Source organism: Triticum aestivum, chromosome 4D, assembly GCF_018294505.1.
Source record: "Triticum aestivum cultivar Chinese Spring chromosome 4D, IWGSC CS RefSeq v2.1, whole genome shotgun sequence".
Lineage (NCBI taxonomy): Eukaryota > Viridiplantae > Streptophyta > Magnoliopsida > Poales > Poaceae > Triticum > Triticum aestivum.
Genome location: NC_057805.1, coordinates 86,570,340 through 86,581,943, shown reverse-complemented (window position 1 = coordinate 86,581,943; position 11,604 = coordinate 86,570,340). Strand labels below are relative to the sequence as shown.

The 11,604-nt window shown below is 47.8% G+C and overlaps 1 long non-coding RNA gene across 2 annotated transcripts; it reads left to right on the top strand.

Moving 5' to 3' along the window:
* The first annotated feature begins 269 nt into the window (after window positions 1-269).
* Window positions 270-10,254, top strand: LOC123096391 (uncharacterized). 2 transcript variants are annotated; one of them, XR_006446584.1, is made up of 3 exons: window positions 270-1,257; window positions 1,620-7,945; window positions 9,896-10,254. It is a non-coding gene; the product is annotated as an uncharacterized lncRNA (long non-coding RNA). The 2 variants fall into 2 exon arrangements; XR_006446583.1 differs by lacking the exon at window positions 9,896-10,254 and adding an exon at window positions 8,302-9,724.
* The last annotated feature ends 1,350 nt before the right edge of the window (window positions 10,255-11,604 follow it).

Below are 11,604 nucleotides of genomic sequence, written 5' to 3'. Positions count from 1 at the left end.
GTAGATGCCACTGGCAATCTGACGAACACCTAACGTGCGTGCACCGGGCGCGGCCAGAGCGTGTGTTTTGCACGCGTCGGCACCGAGCGCCTGCCGTGTCTCTGTTGCCTCCCCTTCTCATCCTGATCCTCCTCCGGATCAGCTCGACCACCAGGAACATCGCCTACACCCTCGCTTGGCCCCTAGTGCCGTCCACCGCCGTCCACGACGACCAAGACCGCCGCCCGACGAGTCCCGCACGGCCACGTCTCTGCCCGAGCCCCTCTCGCTTAATTGCCAATGACTCGAGCTCATCCGCAGCTCACCGGCCACACTAGCGACACACCGGCCTCGCCACCACCCACTCGCTCGCCTTGAATGGCCGCCGCCGCGGTCAGCTCGGGCACGGCACCGCCCAGGCCACCCGAGCCAGCCAGCGCGACCCCGTGGTAAATACGGACGACCACCGTCCGTACCTAACCGCTCCGGCCACTCCTACCTCGCCACCGCCCGCGCTTTGCCATCAATGGCCGCCGCCGACGTGTTCATCTCTGGAACCCGCGGCACTGCCCTCCCCTCCCTATAAAAAGCCACCCAAGGCCCTCGAAAAGCACCATATCACTCTACCTCTCCCTCACTGACCCACCCGTTGCAGCAACACAACCAGAGGAGGTCGTCTTCTCCGATTCCGGCAACTACTGCCGCCGCCACTGTTCGGATGGTTCCGACGCCGTCCGGCCCTTCCTCTCACAAGTTTATCCACCACTAGCCTCCTTGAGCACCCATTGATCCACCCCCACACTCAATTTTGCCCGGGAGCCACCATAGGCGAAACACCCAATTCGTCTCCGCCGGAGCTCCTCGGGTGAGCTCGCCGCCGGCGACTCCCTCCACTCCAGCGACAAAGGAGGGTACCCACATGTCCGCCTCAACCTTCTGAGCTCGTAGGAGGCCTCGGTTTTCCAAACGGTGCCGCCTTTCGCCGGCGCCGACCGCCGGAGCTCCGCCTCTGTTCGGCCGGAGAAGGAGGCGCGCGCGTGGACTGGTCAAACCTGACCAGTGGGCCGGGCGGGCCCACTGCCAGTGACTCAGCGCGGTGCCAGCTCATTTTAAGTGGAGACGTTTTCCCCAAAGTACGTCTCCTCCACCGGAAAACGTACAATAGTAAAGACGCCTTCGACGTCGCAACCCTCCCACGCAGCCAAACGACTGGGCTCGGCCCAGTAGCGCTAGGCGGCTATACTGCGCCCAGGGCGCGTTTCTGCTCAGCCCATCACAGTAATCTCTGTTTCCTTTTTCTTTTCCAGCAAATTTCAAATAATTCCACAGAAGCCATTTCACATCCGAATTCGATTATTCAAATTTCTACCTACTTCCAAAATCATGTTGTATTTAGCCAGATAGGTTGCACATTTTTCCTAGTCCTGGTTTTTGCTGGATCTACTAAATAGTCAATTTTCCTTTAATATTCCAGCTTAGTAAATCCATAGGAAAATCATATGAACTTCAAATTACTTGATTCTTTTTCTGTTATTTTTCAAAATTCACCTAGTTTATTTTAGTATTTATTTCAAAATTTTACAAACAACTTTTATGTGTTGTTTTAGAATTATGTGGTAATTATAATATTTTGAAAATAGGAAATGGAGGGGAGATATAATTTCCAAGTTTTGGAGTGCGCCTAATCTTTCTGCATGCTCAAGGCAAGCATCTTGAACACATGATATGGTGAATGCATAGTGTTTGTTTGCATGTAGAATTGAATTATGAATATATTCAACTCATATGAAATTTGCATAGTATTGGTCATACATGCATGATTCCCCTTGATGATATTCTATCTCCATTTTAACATGAAGTATGAGTGAGTATGGTGATTTTCATGTACCGTATATGCCTGTGTTGGTCTAGGCTAATTTGCAAGAAGAATCAGTCACGAGAAAAGTGACCGTGAGACTGAAATCTCGTTCGTGAGGAGAATGATCAATGAGGGTATGTTGAGACATACTAGGTGGTGACCCTGTTGGGTAATGCCAAGGAATTGTATTGTGCTAACCATTGCAGGGAAACTTAAACCTCCTGAGTTGACCGTAGATCGAGTCTTGTTCCGGTAACCCCCCATACTTGATTCGTGCTACCACATGTTCCTGCCAAAGGTAGGGTATGGTTCAGTAAGTTGATAACCCCTTTCCTGCACACACCGTACAGAGAGGCCATAGGGAATGGTACTATTGGCCCCAGTAGTCATGTCACTTGGTCCGGGGGCATGAATGGCCGGTCTGGGACCGAAGCTGAATGTTCATGCTGTTGGAGGCCGTTGCATGAGGCCTTCCCACTTAGATTTTTACTTTATCATTGTTTTGGGTGATCCCTGGCTTGATGGATTAAAGCTGGTATGTGCGGGTCAGGTGTGTTTTCATCCCAAAGACCGTAATCGGAATTAGTCAACGTCTCGGGGTTGACTAAAGAAATCCTTTACTTGTGGGTAAAGAGTACACCCTCTGCAGAATTATATCTATTCGAATAGTCATGTCCATGGTTAAGGACTACAGTCTGGGTTGGTCAAGTGTCGGCCTTAGTGTCAGTCTCCGGAGGAAATAATTAAATTGATCATGGTTCGTCCTGCAGGGTAATTATTGTCACTGCTGGTGCCATTATGAATATTATTGTTGACATGAATATTGTTGTGGACTAACCGTTTCCTCTTATGTGCAACTGTGAGTATCTCTTGGGATGGCTAGTCCACCTGAATGCTCATGTTATTTTCTTATAAGCCCTTTATGAGGCGTCGCTTCAGACACCCGACTGTGCCGTGTATTTTCAAGACTTCTCGTGGCATCGCTTGAGTTCTCGGGCGGTCCTGTCTCGCCCGACTCTCTTTTAGACACTCGTTTGGCATTTCTTTTCAAGACCTCTCGTGGTCTCGCTTGAGTTCTCGGGCGGTCCTGTCTCGCCCGATTCTCTTTTAGACGCCCGTTTGGCATTTCTCTTGGAATTTCTCGGGCGGTCCAACGCCCGACGTTCCGTTTCATTTCTTTGATTTACTAATAACATGACTAATTTATCCTTCTGCACCGTATGAATATTTTCATGCCATGCTTGAATTCTCAGTCTGCACATGCATATAATTTAATTCATCATGAGCATATGCATCCTCTATATCTTTTGTTCTTGATGTTTGCGAGTACATTCAAACGTACTCACTGGCTTGTCCATGGCTATTGTCTTGGCCAGATCATGATTCAGAGAGGAGTACTACGAAGCCACCTCGCAACCTAGGATTCAGAGATAGCAACCGCGCGAGATAGGAGTTATCCAGGTCAGCTGTTCCCGTGGGAATGGAGTTCCATCAGCGTTGGAGATCCACGAGTCGCTTCCATTATTTGCCACTCGAAATCATTGTTGTACTCAATGGACCTATAAGGTCTTGTACTCAAATCCTTGTAATTTCTTGGAATTCTGTATCAAGGAAATATCCACCAGCAACAGTAATCCTGGGGCTGGTGGTGACATAAGGGTCGTTTGCTGGGAATTTATGTCCCGGAAATCCGGCCCCGACAACCTTGGTATCAGAGCTAGGCTGACCACCGGCTAATCCTATCTTAGCCTGGTCACTATCCCTAGGTTTTCACACCGACCATATCCTTTTCTATCCACCGTCAAGCTCATCCTAACCGATAGCCTGCATAGTGGCCACCCGACAGATTTTTGTTAGTCGGTGCCCAACCTATTGTCCTAGGCCATAGGCCGTGCGCCCGTGGCCGACACCTGAGTTGTCCCATCCGCAAGCGTGCGATGGAAGACTCCGCTGGCTTATAAAGGAAGCCTTGCCCTTACTCAGCACATCATCGCCTTCACTCGCAGCTTGATTTCCAAACCACCAAGATGCATGGTCCCATCGTCCGCAACGAGACCACCGCATCCGAGCTTGGAGATTTTGTAGCGATCCTCGCCAATCTCACTCATCGTGCTTTTGGCATAGACGAACCCCCAGAATATGTTGTGTACCAGGAACACACAAGTGATGCCATCCATCACTTCTGGGCCACGGTGCACATCTACGGGAGGGGCACCACATCAGAACGCCCCTACCGGTTCACCGGAAGGATGACCTCCGACGAGCCCCAAGCCATCCAACTTGCAGCCGAGAGGGTATAGTTCATCTTCGGCATTTGTCGCCGAGGGTTAACACCCGCCCTTTCTTCTACTACCCTAGTCGTGAAGGCTATGGTAGCCCGACCCAAGTCGCCAACGGTGACCATGAGTTGGATCCTGCTCTAGTGCATCTGGTGCGCTACCTGAGGGCGCAAGAGGCACTATTCGATCAGGTCACCAATGATCTGATTGCGACCCGCAGGACGATTGCACTCCTGACACCGGTAAGGAGTGAAGCTGCAACCAACACCGACACCCCAATAATGCTACTTGGGAGGCCAGTTGAACCCCCAAGGTCTGCTCCTATCATCAACCCCGACAATGCCTTTGCCTCCCCAGGAGAACTCCGTCGTCTCTTGGAGACCTACTCCAACGGGATTGTGACCACGAGACCCCACGAGGGGCATCATCGCTATCCAGCACTATAGCTCCCCATCCTACCCCGAACAACTCCGACACTGAAGCTCACGGAGAGGCCTCGACATCTGCAAGACACGCCCGGCTAGATGTCAATGAGGTGGACTGAGTCCACCAGGAGTATTGTCAAATCTTAGTAGTCCTGTTGTCTTGTATTTTCAAGGTACCAATCGTATGGCATAGTGAGCTTGTCAACTACATGTGTGCCATTGTTGTAATGGTACTATGTGTGATCTAGCGTAAATTATTGGTGTATGGCGACAGAGTAAATGCTAGATGTGACTGCCGACACGCACAGTAATATGTCACACTCCTTTTGAGAAGTGGTGTCCGAGAATTTGACTTGGACAACCCTATGTCGGAGCCGATGCACAAGTCGTGCCAGCGCCGCATCGTGTTTCCTAGCCCAGGCACCTTATAAGGGGCCATATCCATACACCACACCAGCCACCACCACACTTGAGCACCGCTCTTCTCCATTCATCCTTCCATGTCTCACCCTGGAGTCTACCTACGAACTCCAGATGCAAGCCCTGGTAGTTTCATTAAGGTTTTGTGGGATCTGACCCGCAATACCCTTGGTTCCAGCAACCCACCCCAGTATGAGTTGTTCAAAATGAGGATCACCCCTAATTCCTCAAAATACTGGGCAGTTGTGCACATCCCACGAGAGGATTTAAATCAAGACCCTCCATATGTTGTCTTCGTCGGGAGATCCATGCCAACCTCAGGCATGGCTATTGAGGCTGCTGCTTATGAAGCAGTTACCCGTGTTCGGTTCACTATACCCGCTGCCAGTGAAAGGAAATACTACTATTTCCCGAGCCGCGCAGCTTTTGGAGCAGAAGCCACGTTCCGTTGTGAACGCATAGAGAGGGATCCAACTCTGGCCAATCTCATTCAATATGTGATGGCCCAGGAGCATCTAACCCAGCAACTAATGGATTACCTCCATTATCTTGCTATGCTGAATCCCCATATCGCCATTGGTGGACCACCATGGCCAACTCCGGAAGGGCGTGTTCTTCGTTTACTTCCTTCACTTCCCCCGGAAGAAGAAGAATGTGCTCCAGCATCGGGAACCCTTCCACAAGACCCTGTAGATCTCACCTTCAGACTGTAGACGGTCATTGTTGCTGTACCTAGCACTAGTATACATGATGCAACCGCTGTATTGTAATTTAGGGCGTATGTAAGTGCATTGCCATGACTGCATTCTGCATATGATCATTTGTTGTGATTTTCAGTTCTTCTGCCCTTAACAAATCTCGAGGACGAGATTTTTCTTAAGGGGGGTAGAGTTTGTAACACCCCAAAATTTTAATCAAATTTTATTAAGTAAAATTTGGCCAGAAATAAAATTTTGAATTATACTAGGTCATTTATTAATTTCAAAGCCTTTTCTATTTCCTGTTTTACAAAAAATTCTCCCCTCCATAGAAGATTATTTTTGTGAAGTGTTGTGGTATGTGGTTGTTTTATAAGCCTTTCCATTTGTATCATAAATAACAGTGGGAAATATTTTCATAATAAAATTTGCCACAAGTAATACTTTTAAAAGCATTTTCAATACTTAAAATGCTTCTATTGCACTACAATTATTTTAAATAATTGTTTTAAAATCCCACAAAAATTGTGAGAGGTCGGGTGATGCCTATAAATCACTTTTGAGCAAAAACCTAACTATGTCTTTTGAAAATTTTGAGAGAAACATCCTCTTTTCAAATTCTGTCCCATTCTTGAGTTATAACTGCAACCCTAATTTTTCTAGCTCCATTAATTCTGAAACTTTGCCATATTGTAGTCCTTCCAACTAGTACCTTAAGTCCAGAAGGGAAGCTTCAATTTCAACTTGCAAGTCCACCAAACACTTCTCTGAAGTTTCTGTCCAGAACTGAATTCTGGTAAAACTTGCACTAGAAAGTTTCTCATCTTGCCAAACTAACTCCACCATCATCTCTAGCACCTAAAGAGATCCCAATCTGGCAAGTTTCAAATCCATCAAAGTCCTTTAGCTTGCCCCTAGCGTTCTGTCAAACACCTTGTGGGCATGACAGAAATGTTGCCACTTTCTAACTTACACTGGACACCTGGTTATTTGGCCAAACCAGCATGTCCATCACTCCTCTCATACCTAGAAGCACCATCTTGTTGATTTTTAGCTCGTGTGTGTCCCTGTAGATGCCACTGGCAATCTGACGAACACCTAACGTGCGTGCACCGGGCGCGGCCAGAGCGTGTGTTTTGCACGCGTCGGCACCGAGCCCCTGCCGTGTCTCTGCTGCCTCCCCTTCTCATCCTGATCCTCCTCTGGATCAGCTCGACCACCGGGAACCTCGCCGACACCCTCGCTTGGCCCCTAGCGCCGTCCACCGCCGTCCACGTCTCTGCCCGAGCCCCTCTGGCTTAATTGCCAACGGCTCGAGCTCATCCGGAGCTCACCGGCCACACTAGCGACACACCGGCCTCGCCACCACCCACTCGCTCGCCTTGAATGGCCGCCGCCGCGGTCAGCTCGGGCACGGCACCGCCCAGGCCACCCGAGCCAGCCAGCGCGACCCCGTGGTAAATACGGACGGCCACCATCCGTACCTAACCGCGCCGGCCACTCCTACCTCGCCACCGCCCGCGCTTTGCCATCAATGGTCGCCGCCGACGTGTTCATCTCTGGAACCCGCGGCACTGCCCTCCCCTCCCTATAAAAAGCCACCCAAGGCCCTCGAACAACACCATCTCACTCTCCCTCTCCCTCACTGACCCACCCGTTGCAGCAACACGACCAGAGGAAGTCGTCTTCTCCGATTCCGGCAACTACTGCCGCCGCCACTGTTCGGATGGTTCCGACGCCGTCCGGCCCTCCCTCTCACAAGTTTCTCCACCAATAGCCTCCTTGAGCACCCATTGATCCACCCCCACACTCGATTTTGCCCGGGAGCCACCATAGGCGAAACGCCCAATTCGTCTCCGCCGGAGCTCCTCGGGTGAGCTCGCCGCCGATGACTCCCTCCACTCCAGTGACCAAGGAGGGTACCCACGTGTTCGCCTCAACCTCCTGAGCTCTTAGGTGGCCTCTGTTTTCCCAACGGTGCCGCCATTCGCCGGCGCCGACCGCCGGAGCTCCGCCTCTGTTCGGCCGGACAAGGAGGCGCGCGCGTGGACTGGTCAAACCTGACCAGTGGGCCGGGCGGGCCCACTGCCAGTGACTCAGCGCGGTGCCAGCTCATTTTAAGTAGAGACGTTTTCCCCAAAGTACGTCTCCTCCTCCGGAAAGCGTACTCACAGAGAGACGCCTTCGACGTCGCAACCCTCCCACGCAGCCAAACGACTGGGCTCGGCCCAGTAGCGCTAGGCGGCTATACTGCGCCCAAGGCGCGTTTCTGCTCATCCCATCACAGTAATCTCTGTTTCCCTTTATTTTCCAGCAGATTTCAAATAATTCCACAGAATCCATTTCATATCCAAATTAAATTATTCAAATTTATACCTACTTTCAAAATCATGCTGTATTTATCCAGATAGGGTGAACATTTTTCCTAGTCCTGGTTTTTGCTGGATCTACTAAATAGTCCGTTTTCCTTTAATATTCGAGCTTAGTAAATCCATAGGAAAATCATATGAACTCCAAATTACTTGATTATTTTTCTATTATTTTTCAAATTTCACCTATTTTAGTGTTTATTTCAAAATTTTACAAACAAGTTTTATGTGTTGTTTTAGAATTATGTGGTAATTATAATATTTTGAAAATAGGAAGTGGAGGGGAGATATAATTTTCAAAGTTTTGGAGTGCGCCTAATCTTTCTGCATGCTCAAGGCAAGCATCTTGAAGACATGATATGGTGAATGCATAGTGGTTGTTTGCATGTAGAATTGAATTATGAATATATTCAACTCATATGAAATTTGCATAGTATTGGTCATACATGCATGATTCCCCTTGATGATATTCTATCTCCATTTTAACATGAAGTATGAGTGAGTATGGTGATTTTCATGTACCGTATATGCCTGTGTTGGTCCAGGCTAATTTGCAAGAAGAATCAGTCACGAGAAAAGTGACCGTGAGACTGAAATCTCGTTGTGACAAGAATGATCAGTGAGGGTATGTTGACACATACTAGGTGGTGACCCTGTTGGCTACTGCCAAGGAATTGTATTGTGCTAACCATTGCAGGGAAACTTAAACCTCCTGAGTTGACCGTAGATCGAGTCTTGTTCCAGTAACCCCCATACTTGATTCGTGCTACCACACGTCCCTGCCAAAGGTAGGGTATGGTTCAGTAAGTTGATAACCCCTTTCCTACACACACCGTACAGAGAGGCCATAGGGAATGATACTATTGGCCCCAGTAGTCATGTCATTTGGTCCGGGGGCATGAATGGCCGGTCTGGGACCGAAGCTGAATGTTCATGCTGTTGGAGGCCGTTGCATGAGGCCTTCCCACTTAGAGTTTTACTTTATCATTGTTTTGGGTGATCCCTGGCTTGATGGATTAAAGCTGGTATGTGCGGGTCAGGTGTGTTTTCATCCCAAAGACCGTAATCGAAATTAGTCAACATCTCGGGGTTGACTAAAGAAATCCTTTACTTGTGGGTAAAGAGTACACCCTCTCCAGAGTTATATCTATTCGAATAGCCGTGTCCGTGGTTAAGGACTACAGTCTGGGTTGGTCAAGTGTCGGTCTTAGTGTCAGTCTCAGGAGGAAATAATTAAATTGATCATGGTTCGTCCTGCGGGGTAATTATTGTCACTGCTGATGCCGTTATGAATATTATTGTTGACATGAATATTGTTGTGGACTAACCGTTTCCTCTTATGTGCAACTGTGAGTATCTCTTGGGATGGCTAGTCCACCTGAATGCTCATGTTATTTTCTTATAAGCCCTTTATGAGGCGTCGCTTCAGACACCCGACTGTGGCGTGTATTTTCAAGACCTCTCGTGGCGTCGCTTGAGTTCTCAGGCGGTCCTGTCTCGCTCGACTCTCTTTTAGACACCTGTTTGGCATTTCTTTTCAAGACCTCTCGTGGTGTCGCTTGAGTTCTTGGGCGGTCCTGTCTCGCCCGATTCTCTTTTAGACGCCCGTTTGACATTTCTCTTGGAATTTCTCGGGCGGTCCAACGCCCGATGTTCCGTTTCATTTATTTGATTTACTAATAACATGACTTATTTATCCTTCCGCACCGTATGAATATTTTTCATGCCATGCTTGAATTCTCAGTCTGCACATGCATATAATTTAATTCATTATGAGCATATGCATCCTCTATATATTTTGTTCTTGATGTTTGCGAGTATATTCAAACGTACTCACTGGCTTGTCCATGGCTATTATCTTGGCCAGATCATGATTCAGAGAGGAGTACTACGAAGCCACCCCGTAACCTAGGATTCGGAGATAGCAACCGCGCGAGATAGGAGTTATCCAGGTCAGCTGTTCCCGTGGGAATGGAGTTCCATCAGCGTTGGAGATCCACGAGTCGCTTCCATTATTTGCCACTCGAAATCATTGTTGTACTCAATGGACCTATAAGGTCTTGTACTCAAATCCTTGTAATTTCTTGGAATTCTGTATCAAGGAAATATCCACCAGCAACAGTAATCCTGGGGCTGGTGGTGACATAAGGGTCGTTTGCTGGGAATTTATGTCCCGGAAATCCGGCCCCGACATGATTGGGGCATGAATATAACATTGATTTAAGCCTCCCCCAAGCTTGAGCAATGCTTTCTCCTTAGCAAGGCCAAAAATTATATATATAATTGTGATCACGATGAACAAGATGCATAGGATAAAGCTTCTGATGAAATTCCAATTTCGATCGTTTGTAGTTCCATGATCCCATATCATCACATAGCCTATACCATGTCAATGCATCTCCCTTCAAAGATAAAGGGAAGACCTTCTTATTAATAACATTGTCGGGCACACCTGCAAGCTTAAATAATCCACAAACTTCATCCACATATATTAGGTGCTCATCAGGATGCATCGTTTCGTCTCCTGCAAAAGGATTAGCTAGCAGTTTTTCTATCATACCCAAAGAAATCTCAAAGTAGACATTTTCATTTTCAGTAGGTTCAGTAGGTTGAGGAGCAACGCTTTGCTCTATTGGTCGGGGTGAAGATACCCTGAACAAGCCCCTCAGAGGATTACTTTCCATAGTAACAAGTGACAATAAATTTCAGCACACTATATAAATTTTTCCTTACCAAATTCCACCTACCAAAGGCGCTTCACTCCCCGGCAACGGCGCCAGAAAAGAGTCTTGATGACCCACAAGTATAGGGGATCTATCGTAGTCCTTTCGATAAGTAAGAGTGTCGAACCCAACGAGGAGCAGAAGGAAATGATAAGCGGTTTTCAGCAAGGTATTCTCTGCAAGCACTGAAATAATAGGTAACAGATAGTTTTGTGATAAGATAATTTGTAACGAGCAACAATTAACAAAAGTAAACAAAGTGCAGCAAGGTGACCCAATCCTTTTTGGTAGCAAAGGACAAGCCTGGACAAACTCTTATATAGAGAAAAGCGCTCCCGAGGACACATGGGAATTATCGTCAAGCTAGTTTTCATCACGTTCATATGATTCGCGTTCGGTACTTTGATAATTTGATATGTGGGTGGACCGGTGCTTGGGTGCTGTTCTTACTTGAACAAGCATCCAACTTATGACTAACCCCTATTGCAAGCATCCACAACTACAAAAGAAGCATTAAGGTAAACCTAACCATAGCATGAAACATATGGATCCAAATCAACCCCTTACGAAGCAACGCATAAACCAGGGTTTAAGCTTCTGTCACTCTAGCAACCCATCATCTACTTATTACTTCCCAATGCCTTCCTCTAGGCCCAAATAATGGTGAAGTGTCATGTAGTCGACGTTCACATGACACCACTAGAGGAGAGACAACATACATCTCATCAAAATATCGAACGAATACCAAATTCACATGACTACTAATAGCAAGACTTCTACCATGTCCTCAGGAACAAACGTAACTACTCACCAAGCATATTCATGTTCATAATCAGAGGAGTATTAATATGCA